The following is a 14,068-nucleotide window of genomic DNA, read 5'->3' as shown; positions in this document are numbered from 1 at the left end:
GCTTTCCCTGGTGGCAGCCCCTTCTCTTTCTTCTCACTGTGCTGCTTATTTCCTGTTTGCTATCTATCCCCTTACCTGAGCATCTCTCAGCATCTTCAGTCTCCCCTGCCAACTGGCTCCTCACTGTAATTCCTCATTCACAAGGGGGAAGACAGCCAATGTTCTGTTGGAGGACAGAGCTGTGATTCCACTATATTGGAAGCTAAGGGGACCTTCTTGGTTATTTGGGACTCCTTTTGCCACTGGAGCTATTGGTCACTTACTAAGGAGAAATTTGGTTGTTGCTACACAAAACAGTCAATGGAAAACTGCTGTCATCAGAACAACGGGATGCTGCAGGGATGGTTTTGTTTTGCCCTGACATATGCTGACCAAGAGTAAAGAGAACAGGGAGTGGTTGCAGTTATCAGTTTAGACCCCATGATTAGCTATAGAGGTGGCTGCATAACTTATACGGATTTTGTCCTTATCTTCCTCCTTTCTTGCTTCCCCATATGAGGTACTAAAGGTAGACAACATTGCAGTTTAGGTCCTGCTCAGAACAAACCTGAATTGATATCACCCTGAGGCTGATAATAGCTAGGGGTGTTTTCCACACGGGGCACAGAGTTTCTTCATTTGAGGGACGAGTAAAAAGGGATGCTGAGGAGCAAAAATGTGGGTTGTTCTGATTAGCCTCCATTTGCATCTGTTCCCCTCTGCCCACCCCATCTATTACCTGATCTGTTCTAGCCTGGGATATTGGGCTGGCTTCCCCGCAATGGGAAGTAAGGCAAGAAATTGACAGGGAGGGAGAGGAGAGGTTGAGCTTTTTCTCCCCTGCTTCCTTCCTGGTCAGGGGCTATATTTTGGCAGTTAATGCACTTCTCTAGGTTGCAGGTGACCTCTTCTTCTTCATGGTCCCAGCTCATATGGGGCTTGGCGAACACTTCCTTCCCCTTGGCCTTTTTTCCAGGTCAGGTTCCATGAGAAACAGACTCCAACACTGTGTCTGCAGGAGGCCTAGTGAGTGAGTGCTCTTGGAGTTGCCACTAGGGGTGGGGAGATGAGGGAAGCAGGACAGGGCAGAATGAGTTAGGATGACCCTGCAGTTGTCAGACGGGGGTATGCAGGGAAGGGGGGCAAGTGGGCAGATCCTTGTAACTCCAAGCAGACCAGTTATTGGGTGTGTTAAAGGACGTCTTCAGTAAGAAGGTTCTTTTACTGGAGGATAAGTCCCCAAGAGAGATTTGGCTAATGCTGGCTGGCCACCAGTACTCCCAGCTGCTAATAGATGAGGTCAGTCCTGGAGGGGAATCAGGGTGGTGTTCCCCTGACACCCCTCAAACTCAGGTGACCCAAAGACTAGTCCCTGGGGGTTTTGACATCCATTGTTGTCTCTCTTAACCTGCTCACACCTCTGTAATATTGTCTTTTGATTCAGTGCTCTTAATTGAACTATCTGAGGTTGATTTATTTCCTTTCAAAGCCATGACTAATATAGATATTTATTTTAAAATAACCTGAATATATAAATACAAAGTCTCATGTATTCAGGGAGTACGGTACCTAATACTAAAGCAGACCCTATCTGGCTGGGGAGGTGAGGGCAGGCTTAGTCAAGGAAGTGATGTGAGTGAGCATCTGAAGGGGGCGCCAAGACAACTATGAAGAAGAGAAGAGGTAGGGGAGGGGAAAGGAAGGTGAGATCTTTAACTGAAGAAAACTTTGAGTTTGTACATCCAACCCACCCGACTAACAGGTAAAGACTCTCAGGTGGCTGGGAGAGAGGAAGCAGGAAATAGAGGCTGGAGAGAAAGGCAGGACCACACCCTCACGGCTTTAAGCCCCATATTAAGGGTAATCCTAGAGACTTTGGAAAAGCTTTGAAGGTTTTTGGGCCATAATCAGAATCGCATTTGAAGAAGATCTCTCTGGCTAATCAAAGACCAGTGCCATTTTTAATTTGGGGAAAACTACCACTTGCCTGCCATTGTTTGTTAAAAGTGGAAGACTCTTTTGAGTTCATAGAAGTCTCCAAACTGACTAGGGAGAAATTTCTGCTGCTGCTGCTGCTAAGTCGCTTCAGTTGTGTCCGACCCTGTGGGACACCATAGACGGCAGCCCACCAGGCTCCCCCGTCCCTGGGATTCTCCAGGCAAAAACACTGGAGTGGGTTGCCATTTCCTTCTCTAATGCATGAAAGTGAAGTCGCTCAGTCGTGTCCGACTCTTAGCGACCCTATGGACTGCAGCCTACCAGGCTCCTCCGTCTATGGGATTTTCTAGGCAAGAGTACTGGAGTGGGGTGCCATTGCATTTCTATCAGTTGGCAAATCTGACATATGAACTGCAGTATTTCATGGACAGAATGTTACATGGTACACCCCACTGTGCCTGTTGTTTCTTTTTTACATTATGATAATTTGTTGCTCTTTTCCCTACTGGTAAGTGATACTAAGAGTGTATCAACCATTAGCCTTTTCATACAATAACAATTTGTACTCTATATCAAAAAGTTGGAAAATACTGTATACTCTATCAGGACTTCTTTTGATTTCCACTTATTTTTGGAGTCTTTAAAAAGTATAGAAACATCTACTTCTTTGGTCTTGGAATTGACTGAATAGGGTTTCTCTTTATTCTCTCTTCAGGTTAATGGAAAAGTGTGAATACAGAGTATTAGTCATGGTTTCATGGACAGATATAGCTTAGGACCTCAGGGCTCCTTTCTGCTTTCTTGTTGACCATTGAGCAGAGATGAACAGAATCAAGGCAGAGCCTGATCCCTTGCCAAATTTATGAATGGAGAATGCGGGGTGATGGCCACATAGGACCAACCAACAGGAGTGCTGTGACCAGAGCCCAGAACCCTTGCCTCACCTAGTGTTTCTATCCTGTTACCCTTCCCAGCAGCCCCTGCTTCCCCCAGAAAGGTCCCACACTGGGACCTGGGAGCTTAATATGCCATTGCTTTTTGCTTGAAGTAATTCAGGCATGAAGAGTCTCTCAATCTAAATAATTAACCTAAAAATAGTCATCTCATTGGGCTGATATTTTTGAATTGTGTCCCTTTAAAAGGTACGTTGACTCCTATCCCCCAGTACCTCAGATTGTGACTGTACTTGGCACTGGGTCTTGGCAGATGTAATATATAAGACAAAGTCTTACTGGGTGCAGGTGTGCATGCTAAGTTGCTTCTCTCGTGTCCAACTCTTCGTGACTCTATGGACTGTAGCCCACTAGGCTTCTCTGTCCAAGGGATTCTTCAGGCAAGAACACTGGAGTGGGTTGCTATGCCCTCCTCCAGGGCATCATTAGGGGCCAGGGACTGAACCTGTGTCTCTCTCTTGTCTCCAGCATTGACAGGTGTGTTCTTTACCACTAGCGCCACCTGGGAAGCCCTCTTACTGGAGTAGGGTGTGCCCTGGGCCCTGAATCCTATATGCCTGGTGTCCTCATAAGATGGGGAGAACATGGCCATGGCAGCAGCAATTTGATCGGTGCATCCACCTCTAAGTGAAGGGACACCAGACGTTGCTGGCAAATACAGAAACCAGAAGAGGCAAGAGAGGATTCTCCTCGACAGGTTCAGAGGGAGCTGGGCCCTACTTTCACCTTGATTTCATCTTTCTAGCTTTCGGAACAGTGAGACAATAAAGTTCTGTTGTTTTAAGGCCTCCAGTTTGTAAGTTGTTATGGCAGCCTAGGAAACTGTATTAGTTGGTGTCAATTTTTATCATAAACCCTGAGGTAAAGGCCCATATGTAATATCATTTAAGGTTTGAGTCCTTTTTGGTTAAGATTTAAGGACTTCCCAGGTGGCTCAGTGGTAAAGAATCCACTTGCCAATAAAGGAGATGCAGGAGACATGGGTTTAATCCCTGGGTAGGAAAGATTCCCTGGAGAAGGAAATAGCAACCCACTCCAGTATTCTTGTCTGGAAAATTCCATGGACATATAAGCCTGGTGGGTTACTGTCCATGGGGTCTTAAAGAGTCAGACACGACTCAAGCAACTGAGTGTGCACCATTAAAGATAGATTTTAAGTTTTGCCTTTTGGATAATTATCAAGAAGACATAGTTGATGCAGTTTGCTTGCCTTTCTTACTAAGGACATTTCCTTTCTCCATTCACATAATCATAAGTCATTGTTCTGAGATTTCATATTTGGTGCCCCCTTCTCTAATCGTGACATTCTTGCCTGGTTTTTTTTTCCTGATATTTCTCTGCAGCCACTTTTCAGGCCCATTCCATGAAGTCCTGGGCCAACCCAGGACTGCATGCTTGAAACTCTCCCATGGAATTCAGGCTATTTATTTAATTCATCCACTGCATTCTTTAATCAACTGGATACTCCACAGTCAACCTTTTAATGATGATCTTAATTGTGACCTTGATCCCCCTGAAATTCCCACTGTGCTAATTTGCAACCATGTGTTCTGCTTCGGGGCTTCTAGAGTGCAGGGAAAGTTAGATCCATGTACCTCGTACACAAGCCATCCAGTTCACCTAAGCTCTTATTCAGTAATTCTTATATCCACTGCTTGTTGAGTTGCTAAGAAACTCCCCACCATTTCCTCTTTCTTATATCCACTCCAAACAGATGATTTTTGCTCTCTCCTTATTGGACACCTAGGCCATCTGGCAACTTCATCTGTATTCTTGATCTCATCCTTCCATACTCACTTAATTCTCTCCAGAATCTTCAATCCCTTGATCACCCACTATTTTTTCTCTTCATAAATTCCTATGCATTTGACTGAAGTAAAAGGAAAACTCACCCCACAGGAGTTTAGCTAGTGCGTCTCAAACTGTAAATACATCTGAATCACCTGGGGAGCTTGTTAAACTAGATTCAGTCAGTCTGAGGCCTGAGATTCTGTAGGTCTAACAAGATCACAGGTGATGCTATTGTTCCTGGTCCCCAGACCACAAGGATTTACTTTAAGTGCATGTATGTGTGTGTTAAATCGCTTCAGTCGTGTCTGACTCTGCAGTTCTATGGACAGTTGGCTGCCAGGCTCCTCTGTCCATGGGATTCTCCAGTTACAAATGCTGCAGTGGATTGCCAAGTCCTCCTCCAGGGGATCTTCCCAACCCAGGGATCGAACCTGTCTCTCATGTCTCCTGCATTGGCAGGTGGGTTCTTTATCACTAGTGCCACCTGGGAAGCACTTAAGGGCATACAGGGTCATCCTTATGGGGTAAGTGCAGTATTTGCATGATGGCTTTTATTCTCCAGGGCTGTCTCTCATGGCCTCGAGATCCTGCCACTGTTTCAGACATTCCATCATGATCTGAGTACATTCAAAGGCAGGAGGCAGGGTTTGACCAGAGAGGGGAGAATGAGAGAGCCCTCTTTTTCTCGTCTCATCAAGGAGGTGAATATTTCTTGAAGCCTCCCACTTCCCCTTAAAATTTATTGGCTTATAGTTGGGTCACACCTGACCACTAACTGTCAGAACAGGATGGGACAGAAAGATTATGACTTATTTCAGAGGCTGGACATACCAGTACACAAGGCGAGTTCTGTCAGCAGCAGAGGGGTGGAGATGGCCCACTGAGGCAGGCACTGTCATGGTTCTCATAGTGGCATCTTGAGCCAGATCTGGCTTTCAAGCATTTATTTAAGGGAAAAATGTTTTAATAATATTGCTTCATCTAATTAGTTTTTGAACATCATTTCATGTTTTCTCTATGAATATTCCAATATCTATTCATGTTCTAACACTGTGAATATACAAAAAAAAAAAAAGCCACTGAACTGTATACCTTAAATAGGTGAATTGTAGGTCTGTGAATTCAGCACGTTATTTCTGGTCCCTTGCACTGGGAGCACCCTAATGGGTGGGAAGGAGTAAGCTTTGCTGACGGTACTTTTATTTCTAGCCCATGCTTCACACACAGGCTCTCAGCAAATACTTCTTGTGGCAATCGCACACTTTTATACTGTACCTGATGTTTATACAGTGCTTCATAAATTTCAAAGGATTTTTTTCAGGGAGAGCAGCAGTTCCTTTGTGCCTCAGAACACCACAAAGGTGGTCAGAGTGGGTGATTATGAGATTGTTATTCGTCCCTATTGCGAAAAATGATCAGTTGTACAACAAAGGAAAAAGACCAAAACCCATTTCTGTTCACTAACTTTCATCTGGAGGGCTCTCTCAGGCCTGTTGGTCTTGCACTCATATCTCTCAGAGAAAGGGGAGCCACTTTGTAGTACAATCAGCACCGCTCTGGGAGACTGATTCCCAAACTGCCGCCCAACAGCACGGCAATTCGGGTCACATGGGGGGCAGAAACCAAAGAACCGAGATCCCTCTGCTGAGCAAACATCGCGATGAGGCCAGCCGGGTTTTGGCTTCGGGGTACTGGACTCCGAAAACGCTTCTAACCAGAAGGTTTGAGTTAGTGGGGTGTTCTACGGCCATGACCTCAGTAGCATTTAACTAAACGTCTCCCAGGTACATAATTCAGGGTTCTAGGTTCTGTTCCGCCCCTTATCCCCTTGCGTTCCTCACTTTCCCAACACACTTACACACACACACACATGCCTGGGGGAAGAAACCCAGGTTCGGCACATTTCAGCCAGGACCTTTCCAGATGGAAGGGAGGGAGGCAAGGGAGGAGCCATCTTGCCAACAAACACTTGAAGCCCCCCTGCAAAAATAAGTCCTTAGAGTCCTCCTGCTTCCCCTAATTCGGAGGCGCGCACTCCTTGTCTGTTACAAAACCACTAGCCACTGGACGATCTAACGATGTCCTCATTTAGATCCACCACAGCAGCCCGGAAGCCCTGGCCGCTTTCCACTGGGGGGACTGGAGAACTCCTGGGGACCCACAGAGGCCCCGGGGTGTCCCCGCGGGGTGGGGGTGCGCTGACCTGGGCCTCGCGGGCAGAAGCGCAGGTGAGCAGCCGCAGCTGGGCTTGCCGCCTCCGCCCCCGCGGGGCCCACCCCTCCCCGCTCTGGGCCGGGGGCGGTCGAAGTCTCTGTCCAGCCGCCGGGAGGCTCTGGCGGGAAGTGTGGCAGAGACATCGGAGACCCGGGACCCGGCGACAGTGCCCGGCCGGCCAGGGTGCGCCCAGGCGCGGGGCCACCACCTCCCCGCGGGCGCCGGGCGCGGCGGCCGCGGGAGCCGCAGGTGGTTCCCCGGGCCGGCCCTTTTCTCCTCCCCCTTTCCTTTCTCTCGCCTCCCCTCCCTCTTGCCCGGTGTCGGCGGCACTTCCCCCGCTTCCTCCTCCCTCTCCAATCGGGAGGGAGGGAAGGAGCCGCCGGCTCTTTCCTGCCTCCCTGCAAACTTCAGCGGGACTCGCGTCTCCAACTCGCCGCCGCGCCCCCAGCTCGGGAGCTGCTCCTCGAACTTCCTCTGGCCGCGCGGCTCGGGAGCCCCGGCGGCTGGAAGGTCGCCGCCGGGCGCCAGGCGGCCGCCACTCGGACCCCCCGGAGCCCTTCGCCGCGGCTCCCCGGGCGGCCGCCTCTCCCTTCTTCGCCGCCCGCCCGTCGGTCCGTCCCGCCCGCTCGCCTCGCTGCTCCCCGGCGGGCAGGAGCTCCGCCGGCCCTCAGCGCCCCGCCGCCGCCCGGACTTTTCTTTGTGTTGGATGCGGACTCGCGCCCCGCGCAGACTGGGGCTGGACTGAGCGCCGCGCTCCCGCGCCGCCCCCCCGGCCATGCCCTTCCACCAGAGGACCGTGGAGCCCGCGCGGCTGCGCCGGCCCGAGGCGGCCGGGGCGGCGGACGCGCCGCTCTTCCGCTCGCTGGAGCAGGTCAGCTCGCACGCCCTGGTCTGCCTGCTAGCGCAGCTCGCCGACCTGTCGCGCTGCGCCGGGGACATCTTCGGCGAGCTCGAGAGCCAGGCGGCTGCCCTGGGCCGCCGCACCGCCGCGCTGCACCGCCGCCTCGACGCCCTGCACGCCGCCACCGCGCGCCTGGACCACCGCCGAGTGAAAATCCGTGAGTGGAGGGAGGCTCGGGGGAAGGGAACGAGGCGGGGAGGCGCCGGGCTGGCTGCTCCCTCTCGCCCCCTGGCGGCTCCACGCCGGCTGTCGGGAGTCCGCGCTGAGCCTCGGAGCCGCCCGCGCGAGGGTCGGGCTCCCGAGTGGGGATGGCGTGATCCGAGACCCGGTGGCCGTGCAGGTGGCGGGCGCGTGCGGCGCTCTCGGGTTCCGAAGGTTGCTGGCCGCCTCGATGGAGTGGGCACCCTGATGGCTTTGGGCTGTCCGTCTGTCCGGTCCTTCTCTCTGTGTAGGAGGCTGAGAGGAGCCCCTGGGGCGCTGTCGGCAGAGGAGGAGCCAAGGTCGTGGGAAAAGGGTCAGAGGAACGTAGCCTGTTGGAGGAGCCAGGGTACTGGATGGGTATGGATTTATGATGATTCTAATCCTCGAGACTTCAAGAGGATCCGTTTGTGAAAATCTCAAAGGTTCTCAGAGTGTTGGGGCTGCCGGTCACTTCTCTGACCGGTGCTCTTAAAAATAAAAGTATGCTTTTAGTTCAGGGTTTTCTCTTTTGGTGCTTATTCTTGCCGACCCCTAACCGCTTCGCCGACCAGTTCTTTGTAATTCAGGGGTCCTTGACTTTGTAGTGAGACTCAAAATTCCAATCGTCCTTGTCTGACCTCCTCCAACCCTGAAAATCAAGTATCTGTCCCTAGGTAGTGATCTCTTCATGCATTTCAGTTCAGTAGCTTAACTAGCTCTAGTGAATGAAGTAACTGGAATTTCCTGCTGGCCCAAAATAGAGAAACTTTAAGCGTGATGTTTGTGTGGTTTCTCTCCTTTTGGTAGGTGGACTTGATCATAATCCTAAACGTGAAGAGTAAAGTGGAGATGGATTGCAGGCTGGGAGGGGAGGTGTAACACACGGCCTAGATTTCAGCAGCTCAGGATGAAATCCTGTGTCTCTTCGAATTACTTCATATGCAGTCTTGAATAGCTGGTTTTAATTTTTTTTTTTCTTCTTCCTAGTAGAAGCTTAACTATATTTTACCACCTTACAACTGGAAGAGTTCGTTTTTAGTACTTTAATACCAGTGAGATTGCTTGTTGTCATACATCTTTCTCCAAGTTGTGAAGTTATCACATAATGGTTTTACATTTTACAGTTCATCTCTTTGATATTGCTGTCAACACATCCTTATAAGTTGTGGGCTCTTCCCACCCAGGGAGAGAGTTCCCTGTATCCCAACCCTGCCCTCTAAAAAAAAAGTCAGAGAAGAAGAAAAATCAGTCTCAAAATTGTTGGACCTAAGTAGAATATATCTACTTAAAGTGAATAATGACCTCATGCATTAGGATATATTGTCTTAGTAGAAAGTCCTGGTCATCCCATAATCACGAGTTGCTTCTATACCTTTCCCATGTAGTGTCTGTGTGTAGGTGAAGGAGAATTTCACCCTTGAGGAATGCTATGATGAGGCAGATCTGATTGCTAGGTGAACTGATCTATTGTGGGAATTGAAAGACTAGAAAAAACTCCCTGAAGGTTCGGAATTCCTTCTTTAGACAGTTTTGTTTTACATTTAAATGTATCACTTTTCTCTCTTTTCATAGATATGCACCAATAGCTAAGATTTGCAGCCAAATCCCCCCTGCCAATTACCTGAGTTAACTAAGGTCATCCTAATTAGTGACTAAAATAACTCTTTTTAAAACTTTTCACAAGTTTCTTTGAATCTTTGATTTCATCCCAGAAAGCCTGGCTCATTTTTTTTTTTTTTCAGTGATGGAGATATAAGGCTTTTATTGAATATAGTTATGTCTGAGAGTAGAAGTACAAATGTAGAGACGAAATCTGAACTATAAATGTGTTTCTATGGTTTTTTTACCTTCACACACTTAACTTTTTTATATGCTAAAATGAGTTGAAACGTTATGCATTCATCTTATTTAGACTCAGGTAAGATTTTTCTTTTTTAAAATGTTTTATTTCTGTGTAAAAGCTACATTTTGAAGTAATTTTTGTCCCTTTTTAGTCAGGTGTAGAGAATAACACGTTCCATTAGAATGGAGGCACAGACATTTAGACTTGGAACCGACTGTAAAGGTCATCTCTTTCATTAACGCTTAACATGGGGGTCCAAGAGAGTCGAAGTGATTAAGGCCAGGTTAGGTGGTGGGCTAATGGCACAGGCAGGCCTCGAGCCCACACCTTCTGATTGGCTCACCTGCTGACCCATTGCTTATATCCCATCCCTTTTAGGGTCATGTGGGAATGGGGAACAGTTTAGATACATTTCATAAACAGTCCCAAGGATAGTGATGACTGTTAATTTCATCCTTCTTGTCAGATAAACCTTGTAATGAGTCTCCCAAGGAGCAAGTAACAACTAACAGTTGATCAGAAGCCAGAGTGTAGCAGTGGTGTGTGTATATTTCACCGCCTGATGGGTCTCTACATATCAGAGGTGTGAGCGAACTGTTGAAAAAATGGATACACGTTATCTTTTCAATACAGAACCAGCATTTTAGTCCTGTGGGCCAGTCCCCTGCCTCAATAATTCTGAGAAGTATCTAGTCAAGTTTGCCATTCCTCACAGTCTCATAGTTAGTCATCCAAAATAATTTTTTGTCATGATTGGGGATAACACACTTGACTTTTTTCCTCCTGCTTATCCTTACAGACTCTCCTAATGCTTCCTCTGGCACTACCAGGTTGGAGAGAGAGCTCCCATGGTATCCAGTATGGACATCTCTTTTATACCTCTGTTCCCACATTTACCAGTATGGGCCGAAATCTATTCATTTCTGCTCCCTTCTGCTAGATAGCAAGCTCCTAGGGTCAAGGGTGGCTGTATCTTTGTGTTTTAAAGTTTAAAACAGTGTCTGGAATGCACTACCTCAGTCGACATTTGAACTGAACTAATATTTAGTTTTTTAGTGCTCAGTGTCAGCAAGAATCATTACAAAACCTTTGGGAGGGACTGGTATACTGACTGCTGCAAGTCTGCAGAACGAGACAATTACTCTAAAAGCAAATGAAAAAGTAAACTCTACCTCTTTAAGGTTATGAGCTTAACTACCAGAAAACTTCTCCCCACGGAAGTCAAATGTCATTAATTTTGCTGACAAAATAAGTTCCCATTGAAAATCGTGACAGTGGCCAGAAATGTGGGTGGTTACATCTTGGCTCTGTAAACAATCAGAACAGACTTTTCTTTGCAGAAATCAGTATACACTCAACCTCACAGCCTTGTTTTATTTTTAAACCCTGTGTGATTTGTTTCTTTTTATAATTAGTAATAACATTACACTATGTAGCACTTTTATAATTGAAAGAGTGTTTTTCACATCCATTATTTGATTCAAAACCTGGTGAGGTAGGAGGGACAGGTTGTAGTGTCTATTTTACAGACAAAGAAATGGAAGTTCTGGAATTAGTAAGAGGTATACACAGACAGACAGACAAGTCTTCCGATTTTAGTCCCAAACTTCACCTTAACAGTGCTTCCTGGGTGAATACAAAATGTAATTGTTGAAACAGAATAGGAAAAAAGATGATTTGTTGGCTTTTTTTCCCTTACAGTTCCAGAAAAGTAGACTGTTCTCCCCCTCAGAAGATTCTAGAAGTGTTCTAAGTTCAGGGAGGTTTGCTGTGTTGCACAATTCTAGGGCGCACCATTCATACCTTAGTATTTGTTAGCTGTGCTTCCATGGGGTAGGTGTGGTTCTCAGCGTGTGCACCCACACGTGACAGCCTTGGTAGAATGTATACAGTTTTTGTAGGTGAGATAAGTGGTGGTCAAGATAGCTAGCCAGCAGAAAGATTGTACGAGCACTACTTGTACATAAGCAAGTTTGGGTTTGTAGTGTCTGTATTAGGCAGACGCTGTAGCCTAATCACTTTCTGGGTGATGCATGTTGTCCTACTTCACAATGACTGTTCCCCTGACCCAACCAGAGGGTTGACTGGTCCCGATGTCAGAACATCTTTTCTTCTTCCTCAGAATGAACCTTTCATGCAGGGCGCTTGTCAATTCAGAAGACAGAGTAGAGACTTGACTGCACTTTTAAGAGCAGGTTGTGTGATGGCTTTTTGTGCCTGCATGCCTGCTGATTAATGTTTGTTATTTCTGGTGAAATTGGCATTAGACTTGCTTTCACTGAAACATACCACATACTAGGGGAGGATGTTGGTGTGGAAATGAAGTCTCCACCCACCTCTAATCCCTGGATGGTCCCTAAATGTATTAATAGAAACTGACAGCTGAGTGACCAGATTGTACCTCAGGTTAAGGAGACTGCATGAGATGAAGCAGTGTTCCCCATACTAGCCAGACCTTAAGAACTGCCTGGAACTCTCATTAAAGTTACGAATTCCCAGACCTTTCCAAAGCCTGTTGAGCCAGAGTCTCCAGTATTTTAACAAGTACCCCTGTGTTCTTAGAGCACGGGGAGGAGTGTTAAAATGGATGGGGAAGCTCACTGGATTCAGAATCCTGCGACTTGAGTCTGACTTCACCTCTGCCATTTTCTAACGCATATTGGAGCAATTTATTCAAAACCTCCTTTCCTTGTTTGTAAAATAGAGACTAAAATAACCCTTATGGGCCTTTCCAGTTTTGGCATTTTGTGATTCTAATGAGGGGTTCAGTTCAGTTCAGCCACTCCATCGTGTCTGACTCTTCGCGACCCCATGGACTGCAGCACGCTAGGCCTCCCTGTCCATCGCTAGCTCTTGGAGTTTACTCAAACTCATGTCCATCAAGTCAGTGATGCCATCCAACCATCTCATCCTCTGTTATCCCTTTCTCCTCCCGTCCTCAATCTTTCCCAGCATCAGGGTCTTTTCAAATGAATCAGTTCTTTGCATCAGGTGGCCAAAGGATTGGAGTTTCAGCTTCAGCATCAGTCCTTCCATTGAACATTCAGGACTGATTTCCTTTAGGATGAACTGGTTGGATCTCTTTGCAGTCCAAGGGACTCTCAAAAGTCTTCTCCAACACCGCAGTTCAAAAGCATCAATTCTTCTGCCCTCAGCATTCTTTATAGTCCAACTCTCACATCCATACATGACTACTGGAAAAACCATAGCTTTGACTAGACGGACCTTTGTTGGCAAAGTAAAGTAAAAGTAAAGTCGCTCAGTCAATGTCCGACTCTTTGCGACCCCATGGACACCAGGCTCCTCCGTCCATGGGATTTTCTAGGAAAGAGTACTGGAGTGGGTTGCCTTTTCCTTCTCCAGGGAACTTCCCGACCCAGGGATCGAACCTAGGTCTACCCGCATTGTAGACAGACGCTTTTTTACCATCTGAGCCACCAGGGAAGTAAGGTCTCTGCTTTTTAATATGCTGTCTAAGTTGATCATAACATTTCTTCCAAGGAGCAAGCGTCTTTTAGTTTCATGGTTGCAGTCACCGTCTGCAGTGATTTTGGAGCCCCGAAAATAAAGTCCATCACTGTTTACATTGTTTCCCCACCTATTTGCCATGAAGTGATGGGACCAGATGCCATAATCTTAGTTTTCTGAATGTTGAGTTTTAAGCCAACTTTGATAACAGTGGTATCTCAGATGATTTTGTCAATGCAACTTTGATCAATATTCTGTCTCTGATTCTTAACATTTGTTCTGAAGTAAATTCTTTATGACCTCACAGACTCTTTCAACTCATATTTTACACATGTGGAGTGCATGCAGTGTTACATCTTGAGGGTTAGTCGTTTTCAAAACAGATCAGGCAGGTACTTGTTTCAAATTTGTGTATGTCCTGCCCACAGTCCATTCATAGCTTCCTCTTCATCTTTGTAAAGTGTTAACATTTTGGAAAGAGAATTGTTTAAATGCAATCGCCATGTGTTAGATTTCTAAAAAAGAGAGTTATTTTTGAAAAAATATTATGAGCCTATATTGTTTAAGCCAAAACATCAATCTACTCTTTGACATCTGGGTATTGAAACTATAATTATTTGGATTAGGTAGAAATGATTTATTTAGTAATTACCTAGTTTTTCCTCTATATAAGAGGAAGAGCCAATATTAAAATTTCATTTATATGTATTAGGATTGGGACTAACGAATGAGAAAACTTACACAATGAGAGAGAAGTCTTTGAGAGTCTTAATATTTTGAAAGAAAATTTAGAAACAGAAA

Source organism: Capricornis sumatraensis, chromosome 13, assembly GCF_032405125.1.
Source record: "Capricornis sumatraensis isolate serow.1 chromosome 13, serow.2, whole genome shotgun sequence".
Taxonomy (NCBI): Eukaryota; Metazoa; Chordata; class Mammalia; order Artiodactyla; family Bovidae; genus Capricornis; species Capricornis sumatraensis.
The sequence above is the reverse complement of the archived record's forward strand: the minus strand, read 5'-3'. Positions refer to the sequence as shown.